Source organism: Cervus canadensis, chromosome 8 (genome assembly GCF_019320065.1).
Source record: "Cervus canadensis isolate Bull #8, Minnesota chromosome 8, ASM1932006v1, whole genome shotgun sequence".
Taxonomy (NCBI): domain Eukaryota; kingdom Metazoa; phylum Chordata; class Mammalia; order Artiodactyla; family Cervidae; genus Cervus; species Cervus canadensis.
Window position 1 is genome coordinate 39,537,447 of NC_057393.1, and position 21,228 is coordinate 39,558,674.

General features: G+C 42.0%; 1 protein-coding gene across 5 annotated transcripts in view; it reads right to left on the reverse strand.

Moving 5' to 3' along the window:
• Positions 1-6,789, reverse strand: part of STAMBPL1 (STAM binding protein like 1) — a 49,769-nt gene extending 42,980 nt beyond the window's left edge. For 2 of the 5 annotated variants that reach the window (XM_043476133.1, XM_043476135.1), the window contains exon 1: positions 6,157-6,333. The gene's annotated coding sequence lies outside the window, so the exon portion shown is untranslated. Of the gene's footprint in view, positions 1-5,415; positions 5,543-6,156; positions 6,334-6,396 lie in introns of those variants that run through there. The other 3 variants (XM_043476132.1, XM_043476136.1, XM_043476134.1) reach the window with 3 other exon arrangements.
• Between the last annotated feature and the right edge of the window lie 14,439 nt (positions 6,790-21,228).

The following is a 21,228-nucleotide window of genomic DNA, read 5'->3' on the forward strand; positions in this document are numbered from 1 at the left end:
AAATGTTGGGCTGGAAGAGTCATAAGCTAGAATCAAGATTGCAGGGAGAAATATCAATGACCTCAGATATGCAGATGATACCACTCTAACGGCAGAAAATGAAGAGGAACTAAAGAGCCAGAAAGTGAAGAGGAACTAAACAGCCTCATCTTGAAAAATGTGAGTGAAAGAGTTGACTTAAAACTCAACATTAAAAAAAACTAATATCACAGCATCTGTTCCCATCACTTCACGGCAAATAGAAGGGAAAAAAGTGGAAGCAGTGACAGATTTTCTTTTCTTGGGCTCCAAAATCACTGTGGCTGGTAACTGCTGCCATGAAAGTAAGACACTTGCTTCTTAGAAGGAAAGCTATGACAAACCTAGACAGCATATTAAAAAGCAAAGACATCACTTTGCCAACAAAGGTACATGCATAGTCAAAGTTATGGTTTTTCCAGTGGTCATGTACAAATGTGATAGTTGGACCATAAAAAAGGCTGAACGCTGAAGAATTGATGCTTTCTAATTGTGATGCTGAAAAAGACTGCTGAGAGTCCCTTGGACTGCAAAGAGATCAAACCAGTCAATCCCAAGGGAAATCAACCCTGAATATTCACTGGAAGGACTGCTGCTAAAGCTGAAGCTCCAATACTGTGGTCACCTGATGTGAAGAGCCAACTCACTGGAAAAAACCTTGATGCTGTGAAAAATTGAAGGCAAAAGGTGAAGAGAGAGGCAGAGGATGAGATGGTTAGATAGCATCACCAACTCAGTGGACATGAACTTGAGCAAACTCTGGGAAATACTAGAGGACAGGGAAGCCTGACATGCTGCAATCCATGGGGATGCAAAAAGTCAGAGACAATTGAGTGACTGAACAACAACAACATAATGTTAAAATATTGAAATCAGTGATGACATACTCCTTCCTACAGAAGTTCTGGAGGAATTGAGAATTTTTTATTCTTTGTTGCCACAGCAATCTTCCCACCTCTAATTAAAACCTGGCATCTATTTTTTTTAAAAAATTGAGGTATAGCTGAAGTATAATATAATGTTAGTGGCAGGTCCAATAATAAAAAAGGTCTGGCCTTTTATAATTAGATGTGATGTAATTACTTCAACAAGTCAAAGAACAGCTAGAGCTGCTTATTTTAATACTTTAATATTAAAGTTAAAATATTTAAATTACAATATTAATACTCTAAAGTATTCTGAATAAAAATGGTCATGAAATGGCATCATAACTTCACCATGGCTTATGAATGGAAGATATATGAGACTCTAAAAAAGTGGATAAAGGTGGATGGCATGGAAATTTTTCAAACTACTGATACATTTCCAATAATACAACATATACACACTCATCTGTAACATCTCTCCTTATCCAGTGATTATATATAATGTAAATATCTCCCTAATATAATGTATTATGCAGCATATATATTACATATAATGTATATATGTTATAATGCACACATTTATATAATGTACACATTATATTATGTATACACTACATACATTGTAGCTTCCCAGGTAGCTCAGTGGGTTAAGAATCTGCCTGCAATGCAGGACACACAAGAGACGCAGGTTTGATCCCTGGGTTCATAGGGTTGCAAAGGTCTGGTGGGTCTATAAGGTTGCAAAGAGTTGGACACAGCTGAAGCGACTGAGCACACACACACATTGTATAAAAGATATATAGTACATATTACATGGGCTTCCCTGCTGACTCAGATGGTAAAGAATCTGCCTTCAATGCAGGAGACCTGGGTTTGATATCTGGGTCGGCAAGATCCCTAGAATAGGAAATGGCAACTTGTTCCAGTCTTCTCACCTGGAGAATCCTGTGGACAGAGGAGCCTGGTGGGCTACAGTCCCTGGGGTCTCAAAGAGTCGGACACGACTGAACAACTCACACACACACACACACACACACACACACACACACACACACACATACACAGACATATCTTCCTGCCTCCTGCAAAGGTTCACTAGGTATAAGAAGGGATGTTACAAATGACTATAACATGTATTACATAGGTCAACTTTTAGGCAAAAACAAATTGGAACCCTTCTTAAAAAGGAATTTAATGAAAAATACCATTTACAAAACCATTAAACATCAAGGAAAAATAGCAAAAATTTTGTACAAGAATCTGAGTACTAATTCTACACAGGAGATGATAAACATCTCCAGTGCGAATGATTGGAGCACCAGCTCTCATGAAGACAAGCGCCCACTTTTCTCACTCCAATCAGTGTCCACACCTAAGTCAGGGAAGCAGACACTGAGTCAGATTGTCTAAGTTTGATGCTCAGGTCTGTCACTCTCTTCCAGCCTATGACCCTGAGCAATTTACTTAGCTTCTTTGTGCTTCAGTTTTTTAATCTGCAAAATGGTACCTATTGCATAAGATTGTTTTATGAATTAATAATAATAATAACAAACACATGGAGCAATTAACCTCGTGTCAGACACTTCTTAGAACTTTCCATTTATATCTATTAATTCATTTACTCGTCCCCCAAACCTTATGAGAGAAAAACTAACACCCCAATTGAAAGATGAATAAACTGAAGCTCAGAGAACTTAGGAACTCCCCCAAAGACACATAACTAGTAAATGGCAAAAAGAGTTCATGTTCCTAATCACTACATCATCTTTGAGACAACACATGTAAAGGCTGAGTACAGTGCCCAGCATATGGCACATGTTTCATAACTAATGCTTATTAATAAGCATTTGTCAAATGTTTACAAGACTCTGAGGTTACATCAGGGCTTGGGAGGAAAGAACGCTTGTCATCAAGTGGAGAGGTGTTCTGTGGATGTGGAATGCATATGTGACCACACTGTCCGTACCCCAGGTTAATACCTCCTCTTCCACATAAAACAAGGAATCCTGATGTCTAGCTATCTAAAGTTTTCCCTTCTTCATCTCAGTTTTCACTGGGATCCTACGTTAGGCTGTCATCATCTGACACCAGATTACACCTGTACTCTCTTCTTTTGCCAATCCACACCCCACCCAACTGCCAAAATGCCCTTCCATAAAGATTTTTTCACGCCTACTCCTTTCAAGAAACCTATCTTGAATTGGCTATGTTGCCAAAATCAAATTTCCACTCCCTTGCTTTCAAGGACCTTAATAAGACATGAAAGGAACATGACTTTATCTCTAGTTCAAGTGCTCTGGTGCCTACTTACCAAATAAATACTTGATAAGAATGGCCATGTTTCATTATGCAGAGAATAGCAGTATTTGTGCTACTTCAAAACTATGATAAGCAGTTTTAAAATTTTATTTATTTTGGGCACAACCCAAGAGAAAAAAATTTAAATATTTAAGTATCTCATCTTAAACAGCTTGATTGGAGTCTCAAAAGGGAAGAATACCAGAGAAAAATCTGCTTTACTATATGCTCTATAATGTTAATATCTAGGCAAATTTCAATAAGTTTTCTGATCTTTCATTCTGAAATTAGATCATGAATCACAGGGTAAACTTCCAATGACTGAGGATGGAAAATCAGAACTATTAAAAAAGGTGGGGGGGGCATAACACCCTTCATATTCAAGATCACACAATGCATTCATTTCCAAGAATGTCTTGAAAGGCTAACTAGAGCTAAGCAAAAATATGAATTACTGGTTCTTATCTCATAGGGCTGCTTTTAATAAATACAAGTTGCTAACTAACCAGTGGTCTGAATTAATGTCTTTTTTCCAACCACATCAATGGACAAACATAGTATAGATTTAATTTAAAACTTAAAGAGAAAATCAAACATGAACTTTAAAGACTTAGCAATTTGTCAAATGTTTAAGCGACTTTTTCACTCAGCATGAGAAGATGAAGGATTGTACTAGAAGTTCATCTGATTTGCTTAGAAATGCAACTAATTTCTGACAAAAGGCATATCCAGATGTAGCTACATCCAGATCATTCCTGAGTTGAACATTCTGATGTCAACTCAGGACTTCTGAATGTATACTCAACACATCCAGTTGCACAACTCACATGTTCAGACAGCTGAAATAAGCAAGTCAGTAGGTACCACTACAGTGGTTTTTCATTTTGTTTTAGAAGGATTGCTGTTGGTCCTTCAGTTGGTCTTAGTTGGCTGTATCAATTGGTTCCATATTGATGAAATGTTTAATGATTCCTATAAAGTGATGGCTAGAAACAATCAACATTAAAAGAGGTTATACAGTAAGCATGGCAAGATTCTAGACTTAGTATTCATTTAAATGAATATTTAATGCACAGCTTAAATATTAGTCTCCAGAGACAGAGAACTGACCATCATATTTTCCAGAATGACCGTGAGTCACTTTTTGTAGTTTCAACTGAAGTTACTTCTAAATCTTTCACAGGGCCAAGAAAAAAACGCTAGGATTAGACAGAATCACAAGTCCAGTGGTTTAAAAGTGTGTCTAATGGGTAAATGTGTCCTCCAGGGAGGCACCAGGTAGTTTCTGGGCAGCATCTATTATTTCTTCTACCCCTCAGATTTTGATCAAGAATCACCAGGCTTTCCTTCTCTGTAAAAGGCAACCTCACTCCCTGGACTGTAGCTGTAAGTAGGTTTGAGAAGAATCCTTGAGGGAGGAATGTGATCAAACTGTGTTAAGTCCTTTGTGCTTAAAAAAAAAAGAGAGAGAGACAGAGAGAGAGATAACTATTGCTAACAATTCTTTAACTGTTTTTATCAGTCCTCCGAAGGCAATCCAAGAAAGAGTCTCCTTTCCAGGAACAGGTCTCTTTGCTGAGGTGCCTTCCATCCTGGGGACCACGATGTTCCCATTTTCTCCCTCCAAGCCTCTCACTGGGAATGAGGCTCATGAAACAGGGTGAAAGTAGGCAAGAAACTGGCCCTGAAGACCACAGTGGATAAAGAAGTAGGACTCTTTACCTGCTGATTTAAATGGTGCTTCCTTGACAAAAGAGTGTAAGAAAACAAGTTTCTTCTTAAAATTCCCAAGAATCAGCTGACACATAAATTACAGTTGAAGTAGTATATTCAAGAGCAAATTCCCAAGAGGCAAGCAAGTTGCTGTATATACGCTTGAACAGAAAACAAGCAGCCAGTTCATTTTCCAGGGGGATTCCAATAACATCTCAAGTTTCTGAATGAAAAAGATGTAATGGAGTAAATGGTAAAGAGGAACCTAATTCTCAAAGGCACTGACTCAGTATTAAATGGAAACATAGATCTTCACAGAGAAGCTATATAATGCCCACTATAACAGAGTCACAGAGTACATCTCTGAAGTTCAAGTTAGCATCCGTCGCACAAAGACTGCCAACTAAAACAAGGTTTGGAAAAACATAGAAAACAGTGGCTTCATCTCTTTATCAAACCACCATAGAAAACTACTCCCCTAAACTCAAAACAGAAAATCAAACATTCAGGTGTAACTGACCTGCTGAAACGAATCTGCCATATTGACCTTGACAGGGCCTTGAATCATGAAATCATAAATCAGCATCCTGATGATTATCCATTATAAACTCGGAAACGCCTTCAAACCCAGGACTTCATTTTATTCTCAGTGGCTAGCAGGATGTTTGGAACGCAGTGTCCTCTCCGGAGCTCACTTAGATTTCTGTTTTACTTACTACCAAACACTGATTTCCATAAAGCCACCCCCATGCCACTCAAGCACTTAAGATTTCCTTCAATCCTCTCCATCAGGTTCTGAATTACTTCTTGCTTATTTCTTTATTTCTAAATGTCTGTAATTACAACACCTTAGGCTCTTGACTATCATAGGTGTGCGGTTGTTTCAGAAAGTTCTGGAAAATTATGTTTTAGTGACGCCACTTTGTGCTTTTCATTAAGGCTTTCAGTCAAGGCTTATACGTTATTCAGGAGAGAGGAAAAAAGCCTTAAGAGTGGCTCATCAAGGGCATAACAGTAAGCATCAGATAAAAAGACCTGCCACACGTCCCTCCGGGACGCCTGTTTTTCCAACCTCGCCCCTTCCTTCTCCACACTACAACGCAGCCCTCAAAGACAGGGCGGTGGGCTCTCTGAACCATCTCCGAGGCCGCACCCCAAGTCTAAACCAGAAACGCACGCGGGTACATGGATCACCGCCAGGGTCCCGCCCTGCCCCCCAGGAGTCACAGCTTCCTGCTTTCCCGATCAAGGTGAAACTAACCCCTGGGGGCCCGCCGGGGGGCGGACAGAGGCAACGCAGGCGGAGACAGGCGATCGCAGGGCTGGCAGGAAGGAAGTGAGCGGCTGGCAAAGCGCATTTTCCTCCCGCGGAGCAAGCCTGGGACAGGACGCCGCTAGCGGAAGAGGGGCGAGTGCGCGCCAGGCCGGTGGCACACGCGCCCGGCGTGCACACGCATCGGTGCCGGTGCGCGCTCACCCGCGGGCGCGCTCGCCTACTCACCAGCAGCCTCTGATGTCCGGAGACCGCGTGGCGCGGCTACTGCAGCGGCTGTCTCCACGCCTGCCGTGTGGCCTGGGCATCCGTCTGGCAGCCGCAGCCCGGGCCGCGGTGGCTTTTGCTGGAAGGCAGTGCGGCCGGGTGATAGCGCGCCCAGGGAGCAGGCGCCCGCTCCCTGGCTTCGGCCGACCCTCCTCCGCTGCTCTGCGGACTGGTGGTGCTTTGCGGCTTTCACTTGTGGGGTCTCGGTGCAGTCCTCCCCTCCTCTTCGCCGCCGTGGCTCCCCAGCGCCGGGGCAGACAGCTCCCTCAAAACCCCACGCGCCGGCCTGGCGAAACCGAGCCTGCAGCAGCCGTCGCTGCTACCGCCGCGGCAAGAAAATCAACTGCCCCTGCGATGGTCCTGGCCGCCTCTGCCCCGGCCCCTGGGTGCCGCCTCCGCCTCTGCCTCCGCCCCCTCCTCCTCCCCGGCGGCGGCGGCGGCGGAGGCGGAGGCCACGAGTGGTCCACAGAGAGAGCTCGCGGTTGAAAGCGGGTCTCTGCTTTCAGCCTAGAGGGAGTGTGAAACGATGGAGCGCAACTTTCTCTCCTGAAACTCTGCCCCTCCCTTCCTCGCCCGGAATTCTCATTTTGCTCGGCCATCAGTGTCACCCAGGTGGACCAGAGGAGGTGCCTTTTAAGTGTACACGTGCGGTGACACAGCAGGATTTGAGCGTGAACTCGTGGCGCAGTGGTAAAGAATCCGCCTGCCAATGCGGGAGACACAGGAGTCTGGGGTTCCTTCCCTGGCTTAGGAAGATCCCCTGGGGGAGGAAATGGCTACCTAGTCCAGTATTCTTGGCTGGAAAATCCTATGGACAGAAGAGCCTGGCGGGCTGCAATCCACGAGGTTGCAAAGAGTCAGACACGACTGAGCGCGCACACACACTCGCATTGGAGTCAGAGGAAGGAAAGGGTTTTGATGGAAAAATTTCATTAGATCTCCTGTTAGGAATTCCATCTTGAGATTTATCCATTACTGACCACCACCATGAAACACTTTAGTCCTCTTCATTTCTGCACACTCCTTGTCCTCTGGAAATGAAAGCTATTATATATGCTGAATATTATATTAACATGTGTAGTGTTTTTAGTATGGCCTTGGCATTGAGCCAGGCACTCTTCACGTGAAATCATACATCATCCTCTCCACAGCCTTAGAAAAGTTACTGCTATTTTTCCCATGACTGAGACACAAAGAAGCAAGGTAACTTGTCCCAGGTTACCTACCTAGAGACCTTCTCCGGTGGCTCAGCGGGTAAAGAATCTGCCTTTAGTGCATTAGATGCAGGAGACACCAGTTCTATCCCTTGGTCAGGAAGATCCCCTGGAGAAGGAAATGGCAACCCATTGCAATATTCTTGCCTGGGAAATCCCTTGGACAGAGGAACCTGGCAAGCTAGAGTCCATGGGGTCCCTAAAGTATCCAACTTGACCAAGAGACACACACACCTGTGCTGTTTTGAAATGGAGAGGTCTGACTATTGCAGGCAGTCTGCAGCCCTGGTTTTTAAGAAGCAATGATGTCATTTGGGGGGGGGAGGGGTTCAAGGAGGGGTTGTTTTGCTTTCAAATTTTAAATTTGAGTCTAAGTTTTAAAATCAGGAAATTTGGGGAATTCCTTGATGGTCCAGTAGTTAAGACTCTGCCTTCCAAAACAGTGGGCACAGTTCCATCCTTGGTTGGGAAACTAAGGCCCCACATGCTGTGGGGTGCAGCCAAAAATTAAGAAAATGAATAAGTAAAACCAGGAAACTTTATAAAAATTCAGACTTTGGGCATGTGGTAGAAAGTTGGAAGAACTTACAAATTTTGGATCATGGTGGGTTCTAGCAGCCATCATCTGGAACCAAGTAGTAGGTGTCTCCTTTCAACTGGGAAGATGCACTTCAATTTCCCACACTCCTACCACTCCTTTGTACCACAATTGTATTGCCAATGAGGATATGGTAGACAGCTGAGTGTGTAGTCCTCAACTAGATAATCTCCTGATGCTCAGTCACGTCCAACTCTTTGGGACCCTGTGGGCTATTTCCCTTCAGGCTTTTCTGTCCATGGGGATTCTCCAGGCAAGAATACAGGTGGGTTGCCATGCCCTCCTCCAGGGGATCTTCCCAACCCAGGGATCGAACTTTTAAAAATTAATTAATTTTATTTTGGCTGTTCTGAGCCTGTGTTGCTGCACAGCTCTTCTCTGGTGGCAAGCGGGGGCTACTTAGTTGCCATATTTGGGCTTTTCTTGTTGCAGAGCATGGGTTCTAGAATACAGGCTCAAGAGCTGGGCTTAATTGCTTTGAGGATATGGTATCTTCTTGGACCAGGGATTGAACCCATGTCTCCTGCATTGACAGGTGTATTCTTTACCACTAACAAATCAGGGATGCCCTACAGCTTCTATCTTAGAGAATTTTAAAATGTTCTATAATTTTTCTTCCACCTGTAGAGATTCTATTTCAATATTAATCCCTTTAAAAGATAGGGTTTTTCGCCTTTATCCATTATATTAACAAAGATTGTGTATAAAAAAGTTGACCTCAATGCTAGTAAAGATGCAATAAAATGAGCCCCCTCATCTGGTGGTGCAATTTGGATATACTCCCAGGGATAGAATTTATCAGTATGTTAATTTATTTAACAGAAGCTATAAAATACACACATCTCTTTGCCCAAAGTAATTCCACTCCCGGGAAGCAATTTATCCTAAGGAAATCTGAAGTAAGATTTTTTCCACTGAGATATTTATCACCAACTTTGGACTTTGAAGTTATGTTTATTATGAAGTTGCTTACAATACAATGTTAAATAAATAAGAATGGTACAAAACTGCATATATGTATATATATAATCTCTAAGATAATTTATTAAAATTACCCCCTAGAGATTAGTTATTGGCAATTTTAACTGCCTTCTTTATACATTACTATAATTTAAATTTCCTGTAAAGGACATGATTTTGTCTTACTCAGGGAAAAGAAATATTAAATAAAAATAAACAGTGTTGTAATCAGAAAAATAGTAATGTTTTATCTGTCACAGTGGGCTTCCCTGGTGGCTCAGTGGTAAAGAGTCAGCCTGCCAATGCAGGAGATAAGGGTTTGATTCCTGGGTCAGGAAGATCCCCTGGAGAAAGAAGCGGCAACCACTGCAGTATTCTTGCCTGGGAAATCCCATAGATAGAGGAGCCTGATGATCTACAGTCCATGGGGTCGCAAAAGCGTTGGAGACAACTTAAGGACTAAAACAACAATAATCTATCACTGTGCCTCATTCGTAATAGTTACATTACAAATGTTTGAGAAAAATCTAAAGATAGGAATAAAGCAGCGAGGGAGGAAGGAAGGAAGGTCGCACTATTTCACAAAATGAATTAAGGGATAGTGTTTCCCTGTCATTTGCTTAGTTGATGGTACATATAGAAACTGGAATGCCATTCTAAATTGCTTTATTAAGTAATGCTGCATTTGAGTATTTCCCAACTGTCATAAGTGGCAAAACAGTAATACCTTTCTCACTGGATGAGTAATAGGGAGATTTTTTTTCCTGTTCCACAACATCAGCGATAAGTCTGTTCAGAGAAGTTGGATGAGCACAGGGTGCTGGTGTGTAAGACAAAGAGGCAACTTCTTGCCTCTGACTGGCCTTCACCTGGCGGCTTGCCAACCCTCCTTGGGGTACCCAAAAGTCCACGAGTTTGGAGTAGTCTTTGTTCTCCCCATCAGTCAACCTCCTAATAGAATCTTATTTGCTGGAACTGACAACACTTGCACCTTGGAAATAAAGCTATGGGAGAAACCTAGACAGCATATTAAAAAGAGAGAGACATCACTTTGTCCACAAAGGTCTGTATGGTCAAAGCCATGGTTTTTTCCAGTAGTCATGTAAGGATGTGAGGACTGGACAGTAAAAAAAAAAAAAAAAAAAAAAAAACTGGGCCCAAATTGATGCTTTCAAAGTGTGGTGCTGGAGAAGACTTTGGAGAGTCCCTTGGACAGCAAGGAGATCAAACCAATCAATCCTAAAGGAGATCAACCCTGAATATTCACTGGAAGGACTGATGCTAAAGCTGAAGCGCCAATACTTTGGCCGCCTGATGCAAAGAGCCAACTCATTGGAAAAGACCTTGATGCTGGGAAAGATTGAAGGCAACAGGAAAAAGAGGCAGCAGAGGATGAGAGGTTTAGATAGTGTCACCGACTCAGTGACATGAATTTGAGTAAAAATCAGGGAGATAGTGAAGGACAGAGGAGCCTGGCATGGTGCAGTCCATGGGTTCTCAAAGGGTTGGACACAACTTAGAGTCTGAACAGCAACAATAGTGCAAAGAGAAAGTGGGCAGGGTTGAGTTTACATTGATTAAGAAACTGAAATTGCATTCGTGCATTCCCCAAATTGTTTGGTGTGTGCACATAAAATGGTGGTCCTTGGAATGCTTCCCTGGTGGCTCAGATGATAAAGAAACTGCCTGTAGTGCAAGAGACCTGGGTTTGATCCCTGGGAGGGGAAGATTCCCTGGAGAAGAGAATGGCAACCCACTCCAGTATTCTTGAGTGGAGAATTCCAGGGACAGAGGAGTTCTCTGTCTGTGAAGAGTCGGTCATGACTGAGCAACTTTCAGTTTCTTTACTGGGGGTCCTTCCTGAGACCAGATGAACCGGAATTCTTGTTCTTTGTTTCACAGATTTAATATTTCCTGACTCTGGGTTATCTTTAAAATCAAGGGGGAAAAGTGAATGAAAATGACTAACTCATTCTACTGGAAGAAAAACTCATCTCATAGATTGTGTATTTAAAATCATGTACTTTAGAAATTATTATATTCTTAAAAACATTTGTTCTTAAAACTCTGGGGTTTGCAGTTGTTTACACCAATGGTTCTCGAAATATGGAAGTGACCCTTGAAATCTTTTCAGACAGTCAAAACTATTCACTGTTCAGCAAGGTCAAAACTATTTTCATGAAAACATAAATCCATGATTTGACATTTTTGTCCTCAATCTCTCATGAGTTTGTAGTGAAGTTTTCCAAAGCTGCATGGATGATGTCTCCACAGCTAGAGTGCAGACACAGGTGTGAGAATCCAGTCATGTCCTATGAAGCCAGATGCTGAAAGAGATTTGTAATAATACAAAATAGGGCCAGTTTTCTTACTAATTTGCATTATGTTTGGTGAAAATACCATTATATTATAATGAAAGTGAGTTGTTTGGTTTAACATGGGATCCATTTATTATTTTTATTACATTGATAAATATTTATAAATGGCTCTATATTATTTTCTAGTGTAGTAAAAAATGGATAGATGTAACTCACATAAATAAAAGCTCTCTAGAGTCCTCAGTAATTTTGAACATTGTTTTAAGACAGTATAGATGTACACTTAAAACTAACACAACATTGTAAATCAACTATACTTCAATAAAAAAAGAAGAAGATTGTATAGCGTCCTGAGGCTGAAAAGTTTGCAAACCAATGATCTGTGACATTAAGGAGTTATTAATAATAAGGGGCTTGTTATTATCTGAATAGGGGCTTCCCAGGTGGCTCAGTGGTAAAGAATCTGCCTACTGATGCATGAGACACAGATTCGATCCCTAGGTCAGGAAGATCCCCTGCCATTAGGAAATGGCAAGCCACTCCAGTATTCTTGCCTGGAAAATTTCATGGACAGAGGAGCCTGGCAGGCTACAGTCCATGGGGTCTCAAAGAGTTGGCAAGACTGAGAACACACACCACCACCCAAGCTCTGAATAATCTATTTTCCCCCCAAACCTCATTGAGGGAATATATCATAACTATGGCAACTAGCCTGTGTCAGTAAACGCAGGAAACAATCGCTTCAAAAATGGAAACTGCAGGCACATTTGGCTTTTTCCACTCCTGAGATTTATTTTGGTGCTCTCTTCCTGTTAGTTACTTAGGCTTCAGAGAATTCTGTGCCCATTATGTTCTCATAGCCAGTATACTGGATACTCAGTGAGATTTCAGAATTCCTGGAAACTTGTCCTCTCCTACAAACTGCCCTGAGTCTCATCCTTCTGAGCCTAATTTTTCCTGCAGAACATGGGAATGATGGCCATGTTACAAAGGTAGTTGTGAAGCTCTTAATGTAGTCATGAAACTGATAAATATGAAAATATTTTGTAAATACAATGAGCTTTACAGATAGAAGGCTTACTACTATTTAACATTTTGACATCCAGACATTTGATGAAAAAGTAAATTCTCTCTTCAATTGGTATTATTTAATCTCTTGGATTTAGGTACATAAGATGGTGATAAATGTGGATAAATAGTAGTAGTGTTTGGAGTGACAGACTTTTTTCTAAAGACCTTTGTTTGCAGGCTGGCTTACAGACAGACACAAGGGATGTGTTTGGAGGGACAGACAGGTAGAGGGAGAGCAGGAGAGAGGTGATATTAATAGAAAAGCATCTGACCTTCTGCCCTTACTGTATCCCCCTGCCCTTACAACCTATCCTGTGACAGTTGCATCTCCCCTGGGGCTGCTTCATGTAATAGAAATCCTTCTGTGGTAAGCTTTGACTATTATTTAACAGCTATTCAGTAGGTTCAAGCAGAAAAGCACACAAGATAGCATTGTATTAGTTATTTAAATTTAAAATGTCTTTGGGCAATGGAAGAAGAATATCTTCTGTTTATAGAAAAATGTGCCCAACTGAAGTTTTGGTTGGAGAGAATAAAACCTTCCTAAAATACAACTCTTAAATGTAATCTATTGCTGTGTGAGCAAAGACATGACCTTTTCCAAGGACAAATATTAAAAATAGCAGATCTCTAAATATACTTGTGCAGCTGGGCTTAAACTTAGTCTTATAACGTAGATACATGCTAATGTCTTTGTCTGCTCTGGCTGCCGCAACAAAAGGCCACAGACCGGGGGGCTTAAACTACAGAATTTTTCTCATATTTCTGTACGCTAGCAAGTCCCTATCAAGGTGCTGGCCAACTTGGTTTCTGGTGAGAGCTCTCTTCCTGTCTTGCAAACACCAACTTTCTCTGTGTCCTCACATGGAGGCCCAGGGGAGAAACAGGTCTCTGTCTCTCTTCCTCTTATTATGAGGCCACCAATTCTATAGGATTAGCACTCCACCCTTACGACTTTATTTAATCTTGAAAAGAAAGTGAAAGTGTTAGTTACTCAGTTCTGTCCAACTCTTTGAGATCCCATGGGCTATATAGCCCACCAGCTTCCTCTGACCATGGAATTCTCCAGGCAAGAATACTAGGGTGGGTAGCCAGTCCCTTCTCCAGGGGATCTTCCCTACCCACGGATTGAACCCAGGTCTCCTGCGTTTACCATCTGAGCCATCAGGAAAGCCCTTATTTAACCTTCAGTTCAGTTCAGTCGCTCAGTCATGTCTGACTCTTTGCGACCCCATGGACTGCAGCATGCCAGGCCTCCCTGTCCATCACCAACTCCCGGAGTTTACCCAAACTCATGTCATTGAACCTTAATCACTCCCTGAAAGTCATGCCTTTAAATATAGTCACCTTGAGCCACATTTGGGGGTACCCAACTGAACTGAACTGAACTGAATTCTGTCCCTAGCAACATATTTGCCATTTGAAGTAGGTATTCGATACAAAATAGGCCTTGAATGAAACCACATGGTTTCATACAAGCCTCTTAGGAACTACAGAATTCTTCTACCCCAGGCCACAAAATACTTATGACTTTCATTGTTATGCGCTTACTTATTCAGTTTCTCTGAATAAATGTCAAACTTTGTCATCATAGGTCACTCTGTCATAATGTGTTATGTTTTCAGACTCAAATAAATACAAACAGAGTCTGCCCTCCAAAAAGAGAAGGGGGAAATTCTAAGAGGTTATTGTTATTCCCTGTCTTCGACGTAATCATTTTTTTAAATCAGGAAGATTTTGTTATCATTTTTTGAGGTGGAAAATAAGGTATATTTTCCTGAAAAAGCAGAATTTTCAAGCTTGAGAGTCAGAAGTTACCACAGATGTCATCTAGCCCAACTTCCTTACTTCACAGAGGAGGAAACTGAGATCTTGAAAGTGCAATGACTTGTCAAGGTCACTGTAGACTGTACCACAGTTTGCTCTTGAATCTGTTCCACTGCAGTCAGGAAACATGGTTAGCTCACCACTCGCTAGTGTTAGGTTTTACTTTTACTGATTGTGCATTACTCTCCCAGGCAGGATATTAATTGGTTGGTTCTCTTAACCCTGTGAAACTAAAAGGCTGTATGTGAGGCCAAAAGGTGAAGGATTGTGTTTCTAGAAGGGGTACACAGAAAGGAGTGGAGACGAGAAGACAGCAAATCTGCAAAATACATGACAGTAAGGGTCAGAAATAAAGTGGAACTCAAGTGCCATATAGACGCAGATGGATGTCTGTTCTGCATGATGAAAGATAAATGAATTTGTGAAATTGGATGTGAAGTGGCAAGATAGTCGAGGACAAAACATGGATGCTTTTAGTCGGACAAGTTGTACATCAAAAGCAAGTTGGCTAAGGGACTTCTGTGATGGTCCAGTGGTTAAGACTGTGCTTCTGCTGCAAGGAGGTTTGATCCCTGACTGGGGAAACTAAGATCCTACATGCTGTGTGGTAGCATGACCAAAAAATACAAATAAATAAATTAAAAAATTTAGAAACAGTTGATTTATGTAAGCCTCGGTTTATTGATGGGGAAATACAATAGAATTCTTATGAAGACTAAATAAAACCATATTTAGTCTCTTCCTGTGTAAAGCAGGAAGGGATGGAAGGTTTTAGAGTCTGGACTACAAAAAGAATGGTGCTGTTGTTAACCTAAACAATAAAATAGCCATTTATTTATTTATTACCACAAATGGATCTATTTGGGAACAGCAAAGGAGAGGAAGTTGTACTTTTATAGAGGAGACTAGGACGTTGGGAAAGCCTATTGTAAAAACTAAGTCCTTTGGAGGAAATTGGGAGTTCAAAGTCTAGTAGCTTTTCATTGGCTGAGTTGTGGCAGTCTCTCATTAGTGGAGCTGTTACTAGGTAAGAAGAAAATCTTCCTTCCTCCTGTTGGTGGTGGTGAAGTAGTGTTACTTCCTGCCCGAGGTGCAAGGTACATCTCTTTGTGTTGGAATCTGTATTGATGGCAAGTGGTAAATGTGTGAGGGCTCCCCCTGCTGGGCCCCGCATCTATTTTCATGAGTTTCCCTTTATTAATTTTTACACTATTTTTGCTAGGAAAAAAAAATCAAGCAATTATATAGGCTATGTGAGATGGTGATGTGTTGGCGATGAACTCAGAGCAGCCAAGTGGAAATGCCTAGCAATCCTGAGACCTTAACCTTAAGGTATAGATTTGGAGATTATTTGCTGAATGGTGATCAGAAAATGAATGAAAGCCTAACGGCTTAATGGGAAAGGCCTGAGCATCATGGATGTCCACATTTGCTGGGCTGAAGGAAGAGGAGCTAGAAAAGGGCAATCTTAGAAGAGAGCCAGGTATAACTGAGTGTGGGAAATGTTAATTGCAAAACCGCTGACTTTTCCTTGCCCATTTGCTTACATCCTCTCACTTTATCCACAAAACTCAACAAAGTAGGTCATATCATCACCTTTATTTTCCTGGTAGAAAATGGAGTGATACAACCATGATGAAAGCTGGCATTCTGAACCACAGGGAGCAGAGGATCTCATTAAGTAAGGGGTGGTGGACAGGGCTAAATGCTGCAGAGATGGCAAGAAGAACAAAGTCTGAAGGGAGGCAATAGGATTTTCCCATTTACAAGTCACTGGTCGTAAAGAGTATGCTTTCAGAAGAGGGGTAGCACATCAACCAGGTTACAGGGAAATGAAAATAAAGTGTTGGGAAAGAAATGGGAAGCCACCTGTGCACCAGTTACCCCAAAGAAAGGCAAGGACTAGACTGGTAACCAGAGCCTAGCACTGATAGCTTCTTCCTCCAGTCAGGGAAGCAGAGGGAAAGACCGGGTAGCAAAAGGCAGAAAGAAGACTGTGCAATATGAAAAGAGGTAAGGACAACAGCTTCATTACTTCTTGGGCTTCCCAGGTGGTGCTACTGGTAAAGGATCTGCCTGCCAGAAGACTCAGGAGACGTGGGTTCGATCCCTGAGTCAGGAAGATCCCCTGGGGAGAACAGCAACCCACTCCAGTATTCCTGCCTGGAGAATCGCATGGACAGAAGAGCCTGGCAGGCTACAGTCCATGGGGTTGCAAAGAGTTGGACATGACTGAGGCAACTTAGCATGCATGCAGTGAAGACAGCAAGATCTTAAAGGATGGAATCAATAATACAAGGAGAGAGGAACTATCTTACCAAATAAAATAATTCAGTGGAAATCTGCCTCACAGTAATTACTGACCCCAATTTTAGGTTTCAAGGTGGGACCTTGAAGGAGTTAAGGTTTGAGTGCCAGGCTCTCTTGGTTCAGCATTTTCCGCTGATCTTGGATCATTAGAACCATGAACACAGGCCATGTCTGCCAAAAGCAAGGCCATTTACAGCAACGATTAAGAGAGAAAGGGCTTTGGAGTCAGACAGACCTGGGTTTAAATCTTAGGACTGCCACTTTGCAGCTGTGTGACCTTTGAGCCAGTGAATTAACTTCTCTGAATGTTAGTTTGCTGCTGCTACTGCTGCTAAGTCGCTTCAGTCATGTGTGACCCCATAGACGGCAGCCCACCAGGCTCCGCCGTCCCTGGGATTCTCCAGGCAAGAACACTGGAGTGGGTGTTAGTTTACTTGTCTATAAAATGGGGATAATAATTTACTTCAAAGGGAGTTTATAACTATGCACTGAGTTGTTATAGTAAGTGCTTAGCACAGTGATCGGCACCCTGTAGGCACTCAAAAACTAGTCACCATTACAGTTAGTGGTGAAAAACGAGTCCCTGGTTGGCAGGTCAGTCAGATGGGCAGAGTCAGATGGAGAGACTTTTCTGAGCCATCCTGCAAGTTCTTTAGCTGCAAAATGGGATCAAACCAGTCTATCCTAAAGGAAATCAACCCTGAATATTCATTGGAAGGACTGATGCTGAAGTGGAAGCTCCAATACTTTGGCCACCTTATTTGAAGAGCCACCTCATTGGAAAAGACCCTAATGCTGAGAAAAATTGAGGGCAGGAGGAGAAGGGGATGATAGAGGATGAGATGGTTGGATGGTATCATTGACTCAATGGACATGAGTTTGAGCAAACTCCAAGGAGATAGTAGGGACAGAGCAGCCTGGCGTGTGGCAGTCCATGGGGGTCACAAAGAGATATAACTGAGAAACTGAACAACAACAACAAAAGTGTGTGTATGGGGTAGGGGGAGGGGGCAGGGGGTGCAGAGTCTGTCTAAGTACTTACAGGCTATTTAGTATGCAAATAGCCAGGCTTACTTTTCTGGAAAGTGATGTGTTCTACTTGGAAGCATTTGGATACTCTTTCAGCCTTGACAAAAGTGAAAGTGAAATTGTTCAGTTGTGTTAGACTCTTTGCCATCCCTTGGACTGTAGCCTAGCAGGCTCCTCTGTCCATGGAATTTTCCAGGCGAGAGTACTGGAGCGGGTTGCCATTTCCTTCTCCAGGGTATCTTTCTGACCCAAGGATCGAACCCATTTCTCCTGCACTGCAGACAGATGCTTTACTCTCTGAGTCACCAGGGAAGCCCTATATCAGAGCCAAAAAGATACATTTGCAATGCAGGCTAGACTAAGGAGACAAATGCATCTGTCAGCAGATACTTCATTAAGATCTGATTTAACTTGATTAAAATCAGTATTGACTTAGCCTAAGGAAGCTACAGCAATAGAAATAACTTACTCTAGCATCATGTCAGTGCCTAGAGAATGATTTGACTTCTGGGAAGCTCTTGGGTGATGGCGGATGGATTCATAAGTGATTTTAAGCTTCTTCATTTTTTTGCAGTTTTTCTCATTGTGTGATTTTTCTATTTTTTCAATATTTCTGCAAAGAACACCTATTACTTTCATAATAATAAAACTTTTAAAAGTTGTAGAAGAAATACATGTCTTTCACTAAACACTCCTATCTGAAAAGCCAGTTTGAAAGGGCATCTGGCCACCGTGTTCAAGATGGTTTGGAAGGACTTCCCTGGGGGTCCAGTGGTTAGGACTTGGTGATTTCACTGATGGGGCCAGGTTCAATTCCTGGTTGGGGAATTAAGATCCTGTATGCTGTGTGAAGTGGCCAAAAAAAGGCATTTAAAATTAAGTAGTAAAGGGGAAGATGACTCCTAAGGCTCTTCTCACTCTATCAGTCCTTTATTCTTTAGGAGTTTTATGCGATATTTAACTAACTTGAAATGTTGTTCAGTTGCTCAGTTGTGTCCGACTCTGTGACCCCACGGACTGCAGCACGTCAGGCTTCCTGGTCCTTCACTGTCTCCCTGAGTTTGCTCAAATTCATGTCCCTTGAGTCGATGATGCCATCCAGTCATCTCATCTTCTATTGTCCCCTTCTCTTGTCCTCAACCATTCCCAGCATTGGGGTCTTTTCCAATGAGTTGGCTCTTCGCATCAAGTGGCCAAAGCATTGGAGTTTCAGCTTCAGCATCAGTCCTTCCAATGAATTTACAGGGTTGGTTTCCTTTAGGATTGACTGGTTTGACCTCCTTGCTGTTCAAGGGACCCTCAAGAGTGTTCTCCACCACCACAGTTCGAAAGCAGCAAATGGTGCCCAGCCTTCTTTATGGTTCAGCTTTCACATCTGTACGTAACTATTGGAAAAACCACAGCTTGAAACGTAGAGTTGGAGTTTAATCAAAGTAGCTACTCTTAGAGCGAAGATGATGCAATATACACAATCTACCTTAGAAAACTGTTAGGAAAGTATTTTTCATTATCAAGATAACATCAAAACTTTGACATTTTTAGATATGAAATTCAATATCAAATTGTGAACTGTTTGAGAAGTTATCCTTTAAGCTTAAGTTTTTTTTTTTTTAATTCTCAGCAATGATAGTATGTGCTAATGGAGAAATAGTAAAACTAAGGCTATTATTCAACAATCAAAGAACAAAAATTACATCTTGTAAGAACCATGAAACACAATCCTAGGGAGTGTTGTTGTGGAGTAAGATAACAACAAATGAAAAAATTCATCAGTGGTCCTCATGAAGCAGAATTTCTTTGTATTCTAGAGTAAGACAAAATCTCGAGGGTTCTAGCAACCTGGAGGCCAGAGATCCAACACCTTCAGAAACTGTATTATCTGGGAATTTTACCTCAGGTTCCTGGACCCAGAAGAGACCTTGTAGCTGCTTTGGGGGATGATTTACCCAACATCTAAGAGACTAAATGAACCAACCAAAATAAAGGACTAGATATGGTGATACATAGGCACTTTGTCACCACTTCTTTAAGATATCAGGAAGGATTGATAGACATATCAGTGAGGATTTAATATCTCATAAAGGACTGATAGAAGAAATCAAGCAGAAAATATTGGCTGGAGTTCATTAACTCTGGATGGGTCCAAGAATCAGATTTGGAGACATTGCAACCAAGGTCAGTGCCGAGAATAACGCTGCAAGACTGATCTGGTGAACTCACTGCTGGTACTGTTGTTCGGCTGAGTCACTGCAATTAGCGCCTCCAAACTCATTAACACTAGTCAACCTTGTGTTAAGAGACATTTCTTCATTGGTGTCTTGCATTTCTGCATGTCTTGCAATCAGGGGCACTGATTGCCTTCATTTCAGTCTATTTCTCATGGACATTTGCTCAGCAGAAGCCTTAGAAGATAGAGATAGTATTTCCCTCCAGAGCAAAGAATAGACATGCTTACAGCCCATGATAAAAGATCCAGGTTTGTTCCCTGTAACACAGCCCCTGTGTGTTCAGGTATCTATCTGGTTCATCCACATTGTTCCCATGAAAATTAGGATCAAGGGCAACCAACTAGTGCATATGCTAATATTCATCCAGCTTGATATGCCATGATTAATAGAGTTCTTTATCTTTGATCCAACCATTTTGTGTCTTCTCGGAGGAGCATCAATCCAACTGTGTCACGTGACCCTATTAGCTTCAAGCAGAGCAAAACCTTACACCCATCAGATTTTGCACATTGCTGCTAGAATGACTCCCACTGATGATGAAGAAAACCAGAGGCTTTCACTAGAATGGAAATGGAAGTCTCAGCCTTTTTTCTCTTTTGAACTTCCAATTCTAAGTTCTGATGACAGTTGCTTCTAATTGTCAAGTGCCCATGTCTAAGGTGAAAGGAGTCTGGGAAATCCAATATTTGTTTTTATATGGTTTCGAAAGTGAGAAATACTCCAAACATAGCTTCTTTAGAAGCACAGGCAATAGTATAGACAAATGTTCACTATGTTAGTAGTCATTCTATATTTCTCAAAGTGATACATAGGAATTCTAAGGACTTCATCAAAGGTTAGATCTAAAGAAAGAGGTCTATAATATTCCTCAGGGAAAAGCCTTAATTTTCCTGGCTCCTGAAGTGAAGTGAAACTCACTCAGTCATGTCTGATTCTTGGAGCTCTCATGGACTATTCAGTCCATGGGATTCGCTAGGCCAGAATACTGGAGTGGGTAGCATTTCCCTTCTCCAGGGGATCTTCCCAACTCAGGGATTAAACCCAGGTCTCCCACATGGCAGGCGGATTCTTTACCAGCTGAGCCAAAAGGGTAGCTCCCATGGCTCCTAACCAACAACAACAGAGATGTTTATGCCACTTGGCAAAAAACGCACCAGATAGCACTCTAAGCAGTAAATACATTTCTCTGTGTGTATGTGTGTTTGCTCAGTCATGTCTAACTCTTTGTGACCCCATGG